We start from the raw sequence: 18,281 nt of genomic DNA, 5'->3' as shown, positions 1-18,281 counted from the left end.
TCATTGCCAGGGCCACTGCTGACAAAGCATTGAGCCCAAGGCTCAGGAATACAAATACAGAGCCCATCAGCCCCTCAGACTTGTGTGGGAATGTGGCAAAAGGGAATTAAATAACCACGGTGAGCGGGAGGGCCGATGTCTGAGCCGGCAGAGGCTGTGGGAGCTGCATGGGTAGGGCACTGGGCACAGGGCACAGGGTGGCCTCTGCCCTTCTTGTGTTCCAGCACCCATCCCACAGCAGCCTCCTCGCTTGTTTTCCAAAGTTTGTGCCCAAACTGGAAGGAGGGCGAGGGCTGGGGGCTGCCAGCAGAAGGCCAGGCCTGGTGCCTGTCCCCTGCTGAGGTGGGCAGCTTCATGGCGCCTGCGCCAAGCTGCGCTCCCGCCACAATCCGGTCTGATAAATGGTGTCTGGGAGAGGTTAGCACCACTGAGTCTCCCCCAGTAGCTAAAAGGGGCCTCCTGCTTTCCATATACCTGCTGCCACCAGGGGAGAGGCTTTGGTGGCTGTGCCATGGAGCACCCAGCCAGGAGCAAGGGGCAAGCACGCTGCCTGCAGTGCAGGCCGCAGGACGGACGGCAGAGCAAAGCACCACCCTGCTCGGAAAAGCGTCCCGTCACAGCCATCCCACATGATTTATTCTCTGTGTGGGCACACATACATGCAGCTCTTGCCCTTATCTGCACACAAGCACGCGCTGTTTTCTCCCTCTTGGCAATGAACTTTTCTCCTCCGTCCTCGCTGCGATGAGGAAGGCGGCCCAGCGCTGGCTGCCTTATGAAGGACGCTTGGGGTTTGTCTCTCGTCCTAAGAAAGCAAAGGATAAACAGAAAGCAAGGATGGGCTCCCCTGCGCTGTGTGATCTGTTTTGTAAACACTAATATGTGAAACAAATCATTTTCCAGTATTTTGGCTAAGCACATAAAATAAGCTTTCTGAGCGCCCAAGCGCTTTGTGTTCAGAAGGCTGTGCGACTCCCTCTGCTGAAGCAAAAGGATTCCTTTCTTGCCTTAAGAAACTTGTGTTTGGCAGCTAGTTTAACAAACAAACAAGGAGGTTTTGCCATGCAAATCGCCCTTCCTCAGGGCCTGCAATTGGAAATTGCTGCTCAGCCACACATGGTAGCTGCGCCCCAGGTCTTTTAGGCTGTGCAGAGCCAGCCATCGATGCCCGCTGCCAACACAGAGGGGCAGGAGCTGCTTTGAGTATTAAATTTAAATGAAATTGTCATTTTTTCAGACAGCACGATATGTTTTAGAGGTTACTTTTAAATATGACGTGCTTCTAGGAATGCTGCTTTCACAGTACCCGGTGCTGCACGTCCTGCGAACCTGGCAGTGCTAAAGAGTTCTGCTGAAAACGTATTTGATCAGAAAAAAAAAAAAAAAAAACAGACTTTATTTCTTCTTTTCAAAAAGAAAGGCTTTTGTTAGGGTATATGTGCTTCCACGGTGCGGTTATGGGAGTCAGCTACAGCTGGCTCTGGAAGGAAGTCTGCTATCCCAGTTTCTCCTCGTGCCTCTGTATAGATATTTATTTCCTACAGCAAGCAGCTGCTCGGGATAATCATATAATCTGGTCAGTTCAGTGATTTCCAGCATGTGCCAGTGTGGACAGTGGGTTTCTATGGCTGCAGGCTGTTACAGTAAGGTCACCCAAGCCAGGCGGAGCAGCCACAAGTAGCACAGAGGAATAATGCTTCTGAGCAGCGGCTCCAATTTCTCCAGCAGTGGGGCTCGGTACATTTTGGCTGTTAATTGTCGGATAATTCCACTTTTGCATGAGAAGCGTCCTGAGATATAACTGAAATAAACCAGGGCCAGCTTCGGAAATATTTCTTCCAGCTAACCTTTATCCCAAATCAATCCTAATTCTGTAAGCAAAGCGTTAATGGCTTTGGTGGAAATGAGCTCCCATGTTGCGTTACCTGAGCTGCAGTTGTTGCCTGAGATGGGAACACTCCGTAATAGCTGCTGTCTTCAAGGGTTTCCAGCTTTTTCAAGTACTTGTATCATTTTTGTCCACTTTGTCTTTCCCTGTCACGCCTGTGGAGTCATTTGCGTCACAGCAGTAGTAGATCTTATTTATATCACCAATTTTGGTTTCCTGCTCAGTGATCTATAGATCTCCTTCAAATGAGAAAATTGCACTAAAGCCATTTATTCCAACCTGTCCGTGCTTTGTTAAAATGAAATCCAAGCGTTCACTTGAGCTGGAGGAAATAACTGCAATTCAAAGGGGATGGGGAAGGGGAAGTGTGGGGATGAGATGTAATTCTCTCGGTTAGTAGGTGGCAATGCAAAACAGAGAGAGAGAGAGGGAGAACTATATTAAAGTGCTTAATTCTCTCTGCATACAAAAGCTGGTAGTATGTACAGTCCGTAGAGGATTGAAATGCTTTTAGTGAGTTATTAAAAATTTAATCTAAACTTTTTATTTAATGTAACTCCTGTATCGGATTTATTAAAGAGGGACTTGGGGAAATACCAGGATTCTGTACCTGGGTCATGTGTGGCCATCGTGTTTCCTGTTTTCCGTGCCTGATAGGAATTTGATGATAAACTGATCTTCGTGGTTTAAAAACAAGTAATCTGTGAATCATGTTTCCTTGCTGAGTGCTCTACGCCTTGCATAGAGACGTTAATAGTCAATGCCTAATAGCTTGGCGTGCAGGCTGACACAAGCTGGCTGGCCTGTTCTTTCTTCTGCTGCTTCCTCATCTTTTATTTCTCAGGCTGAAAACTGCAAAACCAACTTCTAGCTGTGACTTGCAAAGATGAAAGAGGCCTTTTTTATGGGGAAGACCTTTTATGGGGAGGATTGGGTGTTGTTTTTTTCTGGATTAGGAAAATGAGGAGCTGCTCGAGCCCATTTAGTTACAGGGCTGCACAGCCGGGTGCGGGAGCAGTGTGGCAGTGACACTGCAGAGGGGTGAGCACAGGTGACTGGCAGAGGACTGGTGGAAGTTTTCACCTGGACCTTGTGAAATAGGATTTTCTGTAGGGTGAAGGCTTTGTGCTCACGCCTTAAGTGCTGTTTGACTCCAACCTTCCCCTGGGCAGACAGCTCTAACAAAAAGATTGATGCCGTGCTGCAGCAAAGCAGAGAAAAGAGGAATGTTAAAGTGCTCAAGAAAAGACAGATGCAAATGTGCGCCCTTCTCCTGCAGGGCAGCCGGCAGCTCGGCCAGCTGAGCACAGAGGTGCGAGCCCTGGTGCTTGCACGGTGGTGCTGGGCTCCTAACTTCAGTATCTCCCAGCTCGTCACTTATGGAGGCTGACCTGGAGCTATTTAAGGACAAGATGCTGTCCCTGCAGAGCCACCCTGCAGCTCCAGGGTCGCTCCCAGCTCCCATCTTCTCCATCAGTTTGTTCGCAGTCCCTCCTACCTTGTTAGCTGCACATTTGAATACTAATGAAATGGGTTTGGACGTAGAATTAGCTGAAGGTTCATAACACTGAAATTACTGATATTAATAATAGATGCTGGAGAGCCTCTGCGGCACCAGAAGGAGAGCTTCAAGGAGGTGGCCACTGGGTTTGTGGCCGTGGTGGCATGCGTGGAGGTGTCCTAGGAGCTGGGACAGCCGGGTGGCAATGTCCCTGCCATGGGCACCCCTCCGTGGCTTGCAGAGCTCTCGTTGCACATCCTGGTCCTGATGCAGAGCCTTCTGGAGTGGGGGATTTATAATATAAACTTAGTGCTGATGTTGTCTGTAGGACATGACATACTGCTTACGGTATGCCTGCTAATTACTCTTATGTTTGCGTTTCTCACCAAACAAAACTGGATCCGAGCCTGGAGCTGTCCGAAATCTGGATCAGCCCCTGCCCTCCCGCAGTGCTGGAGGGACAGGATTTCAGCTGTGAGACAGGGGCAGCTGGCTTGAACTAGTAACTAGTTTCATGGGAAGTTTTTTCCTTGGTGAAGTAATGTGTCTGGATGAAACCTAGTGAATGAAAACATCCAAGAGCACATGTTTTGTGGGGAGCTAACACCCGCTGGTAAAGTGAACTTGTCTGAGTGCTGGCAACCAGAAACACCCAGCACTTTGGCCATGCTGCTGCCGCTTCCCACTTTGCAGCAGAGCTGCTCTCCCTGAGCACTGGGGACTGATGCTTGCCTGCCCCCAGGGACATTTATTTTGTAACTTCAGGTTGTCCTTACTTTGCCGTAGCAGCCAGCATTATCATCGCCTTCTCTTTTTCCTCCCACAGCTCAGGTACTTGCCCAAGAGCATTGTCAGCCATTCCCCCTCTCCCCCATCAAAATGAAAACCAAGCTGTGCCACCAGCTTCAGGCCAGGCCTGGCGCCTGCTCTGTGCCCGAGCTGGTGACACGCTCTGGGGACAGGTCCCTGCTGCCCTGGGGACACTGTGCTGGACGATCCCAAAAGCCCACGCCTGCAGAGGGGCTACCCCATAGCTGGGGGCGGTTTGCAGAGCCCCCAGCCTGGTGCAAGCTGCGGTGGGCGATGTAGCTCCTGCCTGGTCGGTGCACATGAAAATGCCATTGCTTGGCCTTCTGCTCATGGCCCGTGGCTCCTGTCAGGAGTGATAGGAAGGAAGCTACATGGCACAATGACAACCTCCTGCCCTGACGTTTTCTTCCCGTGAACAGCTTTTTCCCCCATTCCTTTGACACAGGTAGCTTGGTGAAACACAGAAATGCAGCCTGTCATTTCTCCGTAGAGGGAGTCTGAGACATAGGAACAGCTTCTGATAAAGGCGTATCAATAGTCGTGCTGCTGGCTGATTGCTGCGGGGCTCCAAAGGCTTTGGAAAAACACGGGTTTGTTTGCAAAAGGTGTGCACATGGGTTCCTCTGGAAAAGGGGGCTGGGGAAAGGAACGCTGCCTGCGGCTCCTCTCCTGCTTGGGGCAGCCCCCAGACAGGCAGCAGCTGGCCCCTGCCCGGAGCAGAACAGCAATTTTCTGCTTTTTGGCCCAGGAACAAGGAGCTGCTGCCTGCCAGCGCCAGGCACGTTTCCTTCCCTCCAGCTGAGCGTCACCAGGGGAGGCCGCAGGGACGGGGCTGTCACCTGTGTCCCCTGCGGGCACGGCCCTGCTGGCTTTGGGCCTGGTCGGGTGGAGCCGGGCAGGCCAGGACTGCTGCTGGGCCTGCAATTAGTGCCCTAATTGCACTAATGGGGGGAGGAGAAGGGGACCAGGTAGCTCACACAGCTTGAAGGGGTTAACCCAGATCACTGGTGTGTGGTTATCGATCCACCCCTCGGCTTCAGGAGGGAGGAAATGCCACACAGAGAAAATACCACAGGGAGGAAATACCTCGTGTCACACCTGGCCCTAAAAACCCGCAGGCAGTGATGCTGTGTGCTTTGTAAGAGCTGTGGGCTCCCAGAGCTCAGCCTGCTGGCAGGAGAAGCCCACGGCCAAGCGGGGGAGTGAAAACTGGGAGCTGGGAGGCGAGGAGCATCCTTCTCTTGCTCTTATATGGAGCTGCCTCGCCGCCGGCTGTGACTCCCTCTCTCCATGACTAACAAGGCTCAGCTGGGATCCACCCTTGCTTATCCTGTTATTTTTAGAGCTTTCCGTCCTCACGCTTGGCGTGCCGGCCCTGTCGGCAGCTCTCACGGCAGGGCACGCCGCGCTTTCGGCCCTCTTGTGCCTGCCTGCAAGTCCTGCATGGGGAGCTGGGGTGCCAGGCCGGGCAGGGTGCTGCTGGTGGTGGAGCTGCTGCTAACGGTGGCATTTCAGGACGTGCCCCTCTCCTAAATGGGATCCCGAGATTTAGTTTGCTTTCTCAAGCCTTTGCAGCCGTTTTCTGAAGGATTGCAAATGTGAAACAGACGGCAAGAGCCGGGCTCCGAGGGCTGAGATCTGGGTTTGCTCCCACACAGCAATTGCAGACTTCCAGAAATCCTTGATCTCAACAGTTCAGGGGGGGTGAAGCTCTGTGAGGGCTAATTAATTTTTGCAGAGGTGTGTGCGTAGCATAAATAGACCCTCAAAAAAAAAAAAAAAAATAGATTTCCGCCAGGCTTTGTCAGCAGGAGCTGAGTTACAGACACTGAACTTCAAAACAGGGCGAGAAATCCCCGCCTGTTTATTGGTGTCGTGCCCGTGACTCAGACAAGGGCCGTCCTGGCACGCTCCTGCTTGTGTTCAGGAAGCAGTCAGAGGGCACTGCTCTTATCTGCCTGTCCTCGTGCTCCGTGTTTATAGGATCTGGCTGGGTTTGAAAAAGAAACTTTTAATTTCCGAATGACTTGGTAGCATGGTCTGTGTACTTCTTCAGCCTCTAAGTCCCCGTTCTGGGTTTTTGCCACCTGCTTGGCAATTCGAGTGAGTTCCCATATAAAGCCAGCCCCTACCCGAGCCTCCCAGACGCTCCCTGCTGGAAAGAAGGAGGGGAACGGAATGGGACAGGCAGGCTCAAGGCAATTGATACCGGAATGATCCCAGAATAATCCCAGAACGGTGCTGGTGCCACCCACACGTGCTGCCCTCATGGTCCCCTGGGCTCAGGGCCTTCACTGATAATTGATTTTTGTTATCAGACGAACACAGCTACAGCCTGCAGCATGCAGCACGTTGCAGACAAATTAATTGCCTGTGGGTGTAAACACAGGTTATACGTGTGTCTGTGCTCCTGCATGGCCACGCTGGAGTTTCAGGGACGTTGTCACAATTTAAAGGCTTTAATCCCGAATTTTCTCATGGCTGCCCTGGTGCCCGCATCCCCAGGCCGCTGAAGGGCTGCTGGGCGCAGAGCTCGGGGTGTGGGGTTTGGTTTTCTGCACCTGACTCATGAACATCTCCACGTAACTCCTCGTGTCCCCATTTGGGGAAGCTGTTCTTCATCATCTCAGAGGAAATCTCGCTTCCTCTTCCCCTTCCTCTCACACCATTATTATTTTTTTTTTTGCTCTTTTCTCATCATCTTTGGAAAATGCTCCAACTCCTCTCCCAGCATTGCGTTAAAATGCACATTTTAGTGCAGAAAATGGGCTTTGCTGAGCAAAAACCTGTGTGAGAGCTGTAAATGCCCCCCATTTTCCCCTACTCCTTCTTGCCATCCACCTGGAGATTAGGAAAGCCCATTTATTTTGCCTCCCTACCACTCCCCACCTATGGGCAGGACTAATTTAGCCTTGTTCTGTTGGAAATGGAGCAGCAGAGCAGGAAAGGGGCAAACTATGATCTTTGGTCAGTGAAGTCATGTAATTGTCTGCAGAGGGTGCCTTGTGCTTGGTGCTGCCCTGCATTTGTGCTGCGGGCGAGGTTTAATTTTGGTTTGGGTGAGATGAAGTAGAAATGAGGTGCCAGGACTGGGGCTTGTGGCAGCTGGTCCCGAAAAGCAGCTTTCCAATGTGCATCAGGTCTACATCATGTGCCCCTGCGGGTACCAGGCCAAAAGCACTGAAAGTTATTTGTAGCTGATGAAATTCATCACAGATCCTCTCCCAAAGAAACCACACTGTGAAGCAAGGTGGATTGTAGCATTTTAAATTATTTATATTAATACAAAACCTTACAGCTTTATATCGTTCTGTTGGAAAGCTCGTGCTCGCCTTAGCATTTTGCATAATGTGAGTATTGCATTTCCGAAGGAACAGCTTATTCTTAAGAACATAAATAAAATTGCAGGGAGGCAGCAATAGCTTTTCTGTTGCTATCTCACCGCGCTCATTAGCAATGAGAATGGAGAAATGGTTCTCCATTCATTAGCAGTAAATAACTGGTGGGATATCATACCTACTAATCATCGGGCCATTTGTAAATTCTCTATTAAGCACGTGCGAGCCAGCTTATGAATTGCACAATTGAAATCTAAGCTCATGCAGCTGTATCAGCGCATCTTCCCAGATCAGCTCCATGGCAAAGTCTGATTGTTTGCTGCACGGTTCCTCACTTTTGGAGCACTAGAAAGTTGTAGACACTTGGGTGGCTGAAATTAATTGCTGTAATTCACTGTAAAGCATTCACCATCCTGTGCGCCGGGGGGATCATAATGGGAGAGTGAAGTTGCTGCAGCCTTCTGCTCCGTGCTTTGTGGGAACAGAAAGTTGTGGTTGGGTCATGTAAAGCCACAGGTGCTGTCTGGGGGGACACGTAGAAAGTTTTCCGCGTAAATCTCTTACCTCTGAAAATGTCCCACAAGAAAGTTATGATTGCAAGATGTGCATCATAACTTCTGCATCAAAATAAGAACACAACAGAGGTTTTTGTGAAGCACCACAACACAACAGCACCTTTCCTGGTGCTGTTAATTCCCCACTCATACAAATTCCAAAAGAATCGAAATTCACTGAAGAATTTGTTTTTTTTTTTCCCTGTAATTTCCCGATAAACTCATACTGGGTCTTCTAAGAGGAAGAAGAAGAGTTTTGTTCTGATATTTTATTCCACAAGTTTTTATCCTAAATATTTATCTTGGGCACCCCCGTGCTTTGGGAGGATTTGTAAAGCTTCTTGGTGTAAAAGACTGCAGAAACGTCAGTGGAAATGAAAAGTCCATGGAAGAGGGACAGGCATTGTCTGGATTTTTAAATCACCTGAGGATTACCTCCCCATAAGGAGGAGTAACATGTCCAAAATGATGGAAAACAGCTCAGCATCATCTTCCCTCAATAAAGAAGCAGTGGTCTAAAGCATTACACATGAATGTAATCCAAACAAATATTCCCTTTTCCAAGGAGATTTCTAGTATTAACCGATTAAAAAAATAATCTTTTCTTTTTCTTTTTTTTTTTTTTTCTTCTTCTTGCTAGATTTAAACCCTGGAGAAGCTTTAGCTTGGCTTAAAGAGGAGCTAAATCCATAACTCCCAGTAAATCATCAGCAAATGGAGATGAAATCCCGTGATGCCATATGGGATTCCCAGTTGTGTGAAGGCTGGGCCAAGCCCATCCTATAGGAGCTCTATGGGGTTTTCATTGGGGCAAAGCAACCCCGGCGCTGGCCCTGGCTGGGTGCAGGAGCAGTGCTCACGGGGGCTCAGCATGTGGTGTGGGGCAGGCATAAAAATAGCTGCGTGGGGCAGTGGGAAATTCTGAATACAGAAGGAAAGGGCTGGCTGCGGCTTCCTGTGAGGTACCCACATTTCTTCACTTCCTTCCCATGGTGGTGAGAACATGCAGTCAGGAGTGCTCGGCTTTCCTGTGCGGGTGTAGTCATATTGCAGGGTCTGCTCCCCATGGGGGAATGGCTTTGGGAGCACTGGGAGTGTGTGTGCGCTGCCCGGCTCTGTTACTGATGGCCTAGGGCTGACCATGGGCAGCTCCAGGCCCGTGCGTGCCCCAAGGGACCAGGGCATGGTGATTAAGTGATGCCTTACTGTAAGGTTAAGTGTAAGAAAAATCCTAAAAGATGTGCGCAGAGTCAGAAATTACACATTTTCCCCCAGAACTGGGGACGCCGGGTGTTTTCTCCTTCTGTAGGGGGGATAAGCAATGAAGCCCTAACGTTTAACCACGGGGATTTCAGTGCCAGGTAAAGCTGGTGCTCAGAGGGGGAGCTGTCCCCTCTAAGCACAGGCATCTCCCCACACCCCAAACCCTCTGCAGAAGAAGCCTTGGTAGGAAACCCAAAAGCAGATGGCGTAAAATGCCCCCAAGCTTCTCTCCCCAGCTTGTAGGGCCACTGGGGGTCTTGGGGTATTTGGGGTCTTCCCACTGGGTTGTGCGTCTGCAGAGGGCAGTGGTGCTCGGTGCTCCCAGGGACATCATGCCACACTGACCCGCCTGGATGGCCGCCAGGAAGCTTTCCCTCCGTTTAATCAGGCCTTGCATTAATTATTACCTACCCGCCTGACTCGCTGGCAATGGCAAACCCCTGGGCTGAGGCCGAGGTCTGGCCCTGTCTGTGTGCTGCCCGTGAGGGCGTCGTGGGCCTGGAGGAAAAGCAAACCAGGCTCTCTTCAAAACTTACTCACAGTATGGTTTTTTTCTTTTGGATTTGTTGAAGCAAGGCCCCAAGAACTAGAGCTACGGACGCTGTGGCTCGCCTGTGTCCAGGCCATTTGGGGTACTCATCTTTCATTTTTAAACCTATCCCAAGAGGCAGAGCTTCCGTAGCTCTGTTCTTTTATTAGCACCTTCCACACATGGTGAAGCTGCTGATGGGGTGCGTGTGCTCCTGTGCTGACTTTTCCCAGGGGATTTGGGGCTTGTGGCTGGGTTGAACCCTGCTGTGGTGGGTGGGAGCAGAGGAGTTGGGGTCTCCTCTCCACCCACATCGCCAAAACGCACAGGGACCAGGGCACTCCATCCACCCACCCCTGCTCCAGCATCTCCGGCCTGGCTGCACGGAGAGCCGGGGCAGGGCCCTTTCCCTACAAAGGCCGATTTTTCTGGAGGCCCATCTGCTGCGGGGAATCAAACCCCAGACGCGCTGTGAGCAAGTGCAGCGTTTCTGCAGTCATTTCCATTTCTAACTTGGCTGCGGGACGGGCGGGCGATGGCTGGCACCACAGCACGAGGACGAGGACGGAGGCTAGGCCCTGGGGTGCCCCCAGCCGCCGGCCACAGCAGCACAGGGCCTGGGTCATGGTGCCCTGTGGGTTCTGGCGGCATTTTGGGATGGGCACGGGGTGGGCTCGGGACCTGCTGTGCCCCAGGCCTTGTGCTGGGGCTCTCGGGGTACCCAGCACCCCGGGAAGCAAGCGGCAAAGCCGAACTGTGATAATACCCATGGGTGATCCCGCTGCAGGTGCAGGGATGGGAGAACACCCTTTTGCTTCCCCATTTCCCCCCATTTTCTCCTGTCAGAGCAGAAAACCAAGCGGGGGCTCGGATCCCTCCACCTGGGCAGCGTGGCCAAGCCCCCGGCCCTATTTTATTTAGGGCGGTGATGATGGGGGGGGGGGGATCTGAGGAGGGCAGCGCCCTGAGGACACCGGGCGTGCCCTGGGGACCCCCTCACAGCCACTTCTGCCTAAGGGGGGGACACAGGAGGCGAGAAATGCCCGGTCCCCCCCCGTGCCCCATATCGCCAAGAGGCGGGGGCAGCGCCAGCGGGGGCGTAGCTTTGCGCAGGGCCCCCCCCCCATCCACCCGGCGCTCCCGGTGGGGAGCTTTAATTCCTTTTTTTTCCCCCATTTTCGCCTCCCCCCATCCCCCCCCCATCTCCCGGCGGGCTCGCTCTTTGTGTGGGAGGGAAGGAGCCGGCGGCTGGCGCTGGGCCCGGCGGTCCCCCCCCCCCCCCCCCCCTTTTTATTCCCCTCCTATCCATCCCCCCCCCCAACCCCTCCCCGAGCCCGGCAGAGCCGCGGCCGGCGCTGCGCAGGCGGGGCCGGGCGGCAGCGTCCATCTTCCCCGCGGGATGCTCCGAGATGGTCCTGCAGGAGAACGGCCCCTACCAGGTCGGGGGGGGGGGGGCCCGAGCCTCGAGGGGGGGGATTTGGGGGGGTCCCGAGGGGAACAGGGGCCGGGCTTGGCGGGGGGACACGGGGAGGTGAGGGGCAGAGCAGCCGGAGGGATGGGGAGGGGGGTAGGGAGGGGGGGGCTGCGGCTTCCTGCAGGTTTTTTGGGGTGTGTTTGGGGCGCAGAGGTGCGGGGGGGGGGTCCGGGATGGGCGCTGCGGCCCCGCTGCGCTCCCCCCCCACCTCCCTGCAGCGCAGCGCCCCCGGCCAAATGCAGCCCCCCCCTCCCCAAATACAGCCCCCTCCTCTCCAAATGCAGCCTGCCCCCTCCCCAAATGCAGGTGCCCCCCCCCTCCCCAAATACAGGACCCCCCCCCCCATGCCAAATGCAGGTGCTGCGGGTTAGGGCCCTCCGCAGGCCCCCCCAGCTCCGTGCGCACCCCGGGGTGGTGCTGGGGACCCGGCCTGGCGGTGCCCAGCACCAGCAGCAGCCCCCAGAAAAACGGGGGTGGCCCGGGGGGGGCCAGGATCCCTGCCCTGACCCCCAAAAAGGCCCATCCCGGTCCTGGGGGGGGGTTAACAGCAGAGGTGGGGGTGCAGCAGCGGTGGCGGTGTGTGCCGAGCATCCTTTGGGTGGGGAGAGGGGCCCTGGGTGCTGCTGCAGCTCTGCAGCCCCTGGAATAGAGGGTGGGTGCTGCGGGGGGTGCACCTGCCCGGGGAATGGCATTTTGGGGGCTCGATCGCCTGGGGAGGTTGTTGCCCCCCCCCAAATAACCGTGTGCTGCGGTGCTGGGAGAGGAACGCGTGCGGACGTGCGGTGGGGTGCGTGCTGCAGGGCGCCCCGCGGGCACCGCCGGCCACCAGAGATGGGCCCCGAGAGACGAGGCTCTGGCCAGGGCAGCAGCGCAGCCTCGGGTTCCCCTCAGCTGCATTTAACCCGATTTCAGCCCATTTCTCATATAAAATGCCAAATCCATCACGAAGGGGAAAGATATCTCTGCGAGTGTGTGTATACATAGGGAGAAAAGGGTTCGGAAGCTGTTGCAGTGCGTGTTTTCACCGTAACAAACGCCGCTGGGAATGGATTTCCCTTTTTAGCTCCTTGGGAAAAAAAAAAAATAATAATAATAATAATCCCGTTGATTCATTCCCTGCTCGAGGGGCTCTGGTTTTGCTGCAGCTCCGAGCCTGTTGCTCTCGTACCTCGGTCAATGGTGCCATTGTTTCTGCACGGCGGATGTTTGCCCAGCACGCTGAGATTCCCGGCTGCATCGCCGGTCCCGGGGGAGCCGGTGCCTGGTGCCCGGTGCCTGGTGCTCGGTGCCTGGCATCCAGAGGCCCGGTGCCGGCCTGTTCGGCTTCCCTGCGTGCTGCTGCCCCGGTTTTGTGCCGCGGCAGCAGGGCTGCGTTGGATCTGTTTTAATCTCCGCTTGTTTACGAGCCGCTTTCTCTCCTCCGGAACGATAAATCCGAGAGTGGAAGCAGGCAGAAAGAATGCAGAGCTCGCGGAAACGGTCCTTTGAACGTAATCTGTTCCCAAACACTGCAAAGAGACAGAGAAACCCTGCCCCCCCCGAGGCCCGTTAACCTACAGGCCAAGTTTTAATCCCGCTGCGGCTGATGATCCCGGGTTTGGGCTCGAAGCGGGGGCAGAAATGATGGGATTTTGGCGGCCGCCCTGGGCGCTGCGGGGGGAGGAGGGTGGCGGTGTGTAGCTGCGCTCCCCGCATCCCTGCCCACACGCCTTTCCGGAGCTGCTTGGGATTTCTGGGAGCTGCAAAACAAATAGAGGAACGAGCCGGCGCGCTGGGAGAAGCCGAGGACATGTTTGGTTTGGAGGAATTCGGCTGAAAAGCTCCGACCTGAGCACAGCCGGGAGAAGAGCCCGCACCAGGAGGGTGCTGGGCTGGTTGGGGTTAGGGACCTGCTTTCTTCGAGCTCAGCCTGGTTGCCTCATGGCCAGGAGGCCCCAGGAGGCCCCAGCACCTTTCCTGGGCCACTGCCCGGTGCCAGCAGGTGGCCGCTGCCTTTCCATCCCTGGGGGCCGTGGCTGGCAGTGCCAGCCCCCATCCAGCTGCACGCTCAGGTCCTGGTGTGCCCACGGGGCCACCACCACCTCCACCAACGGGGATTTTCTAAAATCTGATATAAAAACAGCCCGTACAGACCTCTGCGGGGTGGCTAAATGAGGACACGCAGCCTGAAGGCCACAAATAAACTGAGTATTAGAAAAAAAAAAAAAAAAAAGGGATAAAAGTAATTTCCTCTTAGCTATTTCTTTCCCTGTTTTGTACTCTTTAATTTTCCTCTGCCAAAGATTTTGTAATTTTGTTCAGGGCTCCATTTCTCCTACAATTTGACAAGGACGGTGCCAGCTCCTGCACGTTAGGTGAGGTTCAGTGAGGTCCTGAGCTCACACAGAAGGAAAGCACAGCGTGCAGATCCAGATGCTAACACCGAAATGAAGGTGAAGCCGTTTGCTTTTGTCCTGATGTGTGCTTGAGCTGCGCTGCGCTGGCTTGCAGCCTTAGCTGACGTTTCAGCTTGCCTTGTGAGCGCATATTTTCAGCGTTGCCCAAGGGGTGCAGCGTTGCAGGCCACAAAACCTGGCTCCCCAGGCTGTTGCTGGCCTCATCCCTGCTTCTTTGCCTTTTGGCAAAATGCTGGATGTGCTCAGGTGGGCAGAGGGAGGGCACGGGCAGCCTCGTCCCTCCGCTCGCAGAGCTGTGTTTTAACAAATCCCTGCAGTGCAGGGGCACGGCGGGTTGAGGGGACGCCTCCTAGGAGATTTATTCAGACCTCTACGACAAGATAAATGTTCCGTGACGTGGTGCTGGTGAGGTTTCTGTGAATGATCCACCGCAAAAACATCTCTGGGGAGGGTGCACAAGCGGCCGGTGCTGTCCGTGTGCAGACCGCCAGGTGGAGGCCGGCTTCAGATCCCAGCACGGCCTTTCTGGGGAGAGCTTTGAGTGTTTTTCATTGAAATTCACTGGGAATTGGGGGTTTGTATCCAGTAACTCGGTAACCGGCGCTGTTTGGAGGCTGATGGTGAGCAGCGAGGGGCTGGAGGCGTTTCTCCGAGCCTCCCCCAGCGGAGGAGGCTGACGTGTGCCAGCAGTGTTTAGGAGCTTTTTATTGACCCAAACAAACGTTATGTGTGCGTGGCCTGGTTAAATTTAGATCCTTGCGTGCTCGTGAGCAATTGGCATGTTTAAACCACGAAGCAGCCCGTTTCCTTCCCTCGCCTGAGCCGACTGGAAGGCTGCCTTCCCCGGATGGGCTCATCCTTACCACGGGGGCACCAGCAGCACCCAGAATCACCCAGAAACACCCAAAAACACCCAGCACCGTGGCACTGGCCGGGGCTTCATGCTCCTTTTTGGCGCAGCCCCGAGCCGACCCGCTCCGTCCGTGCCCGCTGTAAGTTTTCCTTTTGTGCTATAAAAAGCCAAGCGGCCTCAGGTGGTTCTGGCAGCTTCTCCCCAGCGCTCCCATCGCGCGGCGCTGAGTGGAGGAGCGGCCGCTGTAACCATGGAGCCGCCTCGCAGCTGATGCAATCTGACGTCTGCTTCCCCGTACCCAGGAGGGCTCGGCAGCAACGAGATGCCCAAGCCGAGCCCACCTTGCAGCACGGCCCCGTGCCGCTGCTGCTTGTGTTCCTGTGAGCCCACGGGTGCTGTGGGTGCCTCTCAAAAGGACGCTGGTTGCCAAAGGGATGGTTGTGGGGCCGGTGCTGCGCATCCCTGCTGGCCTTCGGCATCGCCTGGGCTGGCTCCCCGTGCTGGGACACCCAGCAAATGTCCCCATTTTGGGGCTGAGCTCTCTCCGGAGCTCAGGGTGACTTTATCTCTGGTCGTGGGCACCCCAACGGCACCACAGGCTGTGGGATCCCAGCCGCAAGCCCTTCCCCTCCCTTGCACACTGCCTCCCCTCTCTGGGAGCTCCCAGGCTGATGGTGTCTGCAGAACCCCCAAAAAAACCCTTTTCTTGAAAAAAACAAGGGCCGGGGCGTACCGGCGCGGTGCCGTAGGCCTCATTGTGCTCCGAACAAAGGTGCTCGGAGAAACCAAGGCGTTATCAGAGCGGACGTCAGTTCAGGGTCCCCATTGTCGGGAGGGGAAGTTAATTTTAGGAGCAGCGGGAAATGGCACCGTGAGTCAGCGGCGGGGGGGGCAAAAATAATGAAATGCCCGGATGGCAGCAGTTCCCAGCCGAGGCAAGGAGCTACAAATCACCATCCTGGGAAAATAACTGGATTAAACAATCCTGCCTGTTTATTATCTTTTTCCTGCCACTCTCAGGGCAGAGTTAAGGCACAATTCGTGTGTCACCGCGGAGGTGAACCCCGCACCGTGTGCGTTTGGGGTGGGATGAAGTCAGTCGGGCTTGGCACCACCATTTCGGCCGCGGGGCTGTTGCAGCTCTGGGTCCGACAGCCCCACAGCTGGGTCCCAGCAGAAACCAGCACCTCTACGCCACGTTTTAGGGCTCGCTGGGCAAACAGGACGTGAGGTCCATCCTCCGAAGGCTCCCCTATATAACCGCGTGTCCGGAGCTGCGCTCGCACGTCCCGCTTCCGTCCAGCTCCCGCGGGGCGGGTGGCGAGCCCAGGCTGCTGGGGCTCCGCTCGCTAACCCCCAGAAACCTTTTTTTTCCACCCAAAAGAACCGCTTTGGGCCGGGAACACCCTGCTGGGAGCTCCCTGCTGCTGTCGAGGGACCCACGCAGCACCAGCCCGGCTCTGACATAAGACACCGGGATTTTTCCTGCCCTTGCGCAGCCGGCGAGGGCTCGGGGCTATTTTTACCCGGCGCTGCCAGTGGCTGGAGCGAGCCCTCGGCTTTCTTTCCTCCGCCGGCTCCCGCTAATCAGCCCCGGCCGCTGCCTTTGACTTTATTAGGGCAAGCTGCGGGCAGGGAGGCGGCGAGGCCCCGGCGAGCGAGGCCCCGTTGCCGGTGAGCGGGGTGCCCGGGGCCACGCTGCCATGTCCCCGCGGCACGGCGGGGAGCGGCGGGGAGCGCCCGGCAGCCGGGGCCATGAGCGGGGCCGGTGATGGAATGGCTGACATCATCGGGCAGGCATCCGCGCGGGACGTGGAGGGGAATTATAAAAAGGTAGGGGACAGAAAGGAGCCTTTTGTCCGCGCGCTGCGAGCGGCCCCCTGCTGCCAAGCGCCCTGCGCTGGGCACGGGGCTGCGGGCACAGGGATTGGGAATGGGGCTTGGGCACAAAGCTGTGGGCATGGGGTTTGGGAATGGGGCTTGGGAATGGGGCTTGGGCACAGGGCTTGGGAATAGGGCTTGGGAATGGGGTTTGGGCACGGGGTTGCAGGCACAGGGCTTGGTCATGGGTTTGGGCATGGGACTGTGGGCATGGGGTTCGGGGATGGAGCTGTGGGCATGGGGTTTGGGCATGAAGTTGCAAGCCTGGGGCTTCAATATGGAGCTCCAGGCGTGGGGTTTGGGCACAGGGCTGTCGTGCACAGGGCTATGGGACACGGGGCCGCAGGCACAGAGCTTCACGGTGCAAGGAGCGCAGAGCTGGGCTGCGTGTGACATGCTGATTTCATGTGCTTGCTGATGCCCTGTCCCCGGTTTGATGTGCTGCTTGGCAAAACTCCCCCTCCTCTGCGTGTCCTCGTCACGGCTTCTCCCTAAAAGACATTTCCAAACCCCTCCTCATGCCACAAGACCTGTAATTTTTAAGGCACTGTGCCACGTGGCTTGAGAGAATACGAAGGGTTGACCTTATTTTGTATTTTACGGCACATGCATCCATCAAAACAAGTGTTGTGCAATTATAATTTCTGTTGGTAAATCCAATCATAGCCTTTGTACTTCACGGAGATAAAAAAAAGGCTGCGTACGGGCCTGGGACTTTAAATATAGTAATTGTCCATGTCTGGTAATGACAGACCCTGGCAAAAAATAGCGTCCGTGGCGTGGCTGTGCCTGGTGCTCCCGTGGGGACCAGGCAGGCCCGGGCTGGTGGGGCCATGTCCTCTGATGTCCCCTGATGTCCCCCAGCTTCACAAACCCCATAGGTTTTAACCCCTCGCTCGGACAGGGCTGGCACTGCCCTGCTTGGTCCTGCCTGAATATTTACAGCATTCATCGGCCTGGTATTTGCTGCGTGGCTCTTTCCTTCCAAACATTTTGGGCAGGGTATTAACAAGCCGTGCCTCTGCTCGTCCCTGGCTCGTACCGATTGTCCCAGCCCCAGAAATGTCCCTGCTGAAGGTGAATGGTCCCGAAGCGCGGTGGTGGAGCCCGGCAAAGTGCTGCTACACCTGAATCGGGGATAAATATTTCATGTGCACTCTCGGCTTGCTATTTTGGGCGACGGCTGCAAGGAGTGAAGGCCGCTAAGTAAGCCAGCCAAGCGGGGTGGACGAACAGAGCGGCCCCTCAAGGGACATAAATAATACAGCGTGGGGATATGGGGCGGGCTGCTCTTCCCAGAAAACACAGAAATCCTGTTAGGATCTCCTCGATGCATCCCAAAGGACTGTGCTTGTGTGGGAAGCAGGCACACGTTGGACAAGATTTGGGGTCTTGGCCAAAGATGGGATTTTCGTGGTGCCTCCACGCTTAAATCAAGATGGGTGTACACGGGGAGGTAGGGACGAATGGCTCTGTGAGCTGAGAGTTGGAAATTCCCGTGCTCACCGATTGCTGTGTATGTGCAGGAGAAAATACATTCAAAAATGGGTCAGGAAGAGATAAAATGGGTCAGGCAGCCATAGCGGTGTAACGCTAATGAACGGGGCAGCACTCGGCACTCGCCACCTTCGTGCCCATCCCGTGCACCGGAGGAGCTGCAGGAGGCAGCAGGGTGCTGGGACAGAAACGGGCACGGGCAGAAAGCAGCAGAAAACATCAACCCAACAACTTTTTTTTTTTAAAAATGATGTTTTATTATTATTATTTTTTCCCCACTGGCTGTCCTGAGGACGG

General features: G+C 55.1%; 1 protein-coding gene across 1 annotated transcript in view; it reads left to right on the top strand.

The window, feature by feature from the left end:
- LOC311212798 (schwannomin-interacting protein 1-like) overlaps positions 1 to 18,281 on the top strand; it is a 46,257-nt gene that overhangs the window by 17,049 nt on the left and 10,927 nt on the right.

This window comes from Netta rufina, assembly GCF_964035555.1.
Source record: "Netta rufina genome assembly, chromosome: 9".
In the NCBI taxonomy this organism is placed as follows: domain Eukaryota; kingdom Metazoa; phylum Chordata; class Aves; order Anseriformes; family Anatidae; genus Netta; species Netta rufina.
Note: the sequence above shows the minus strand (reverse complement) of the source record. Positions and strands in the feature narration are given on the sequence as shown.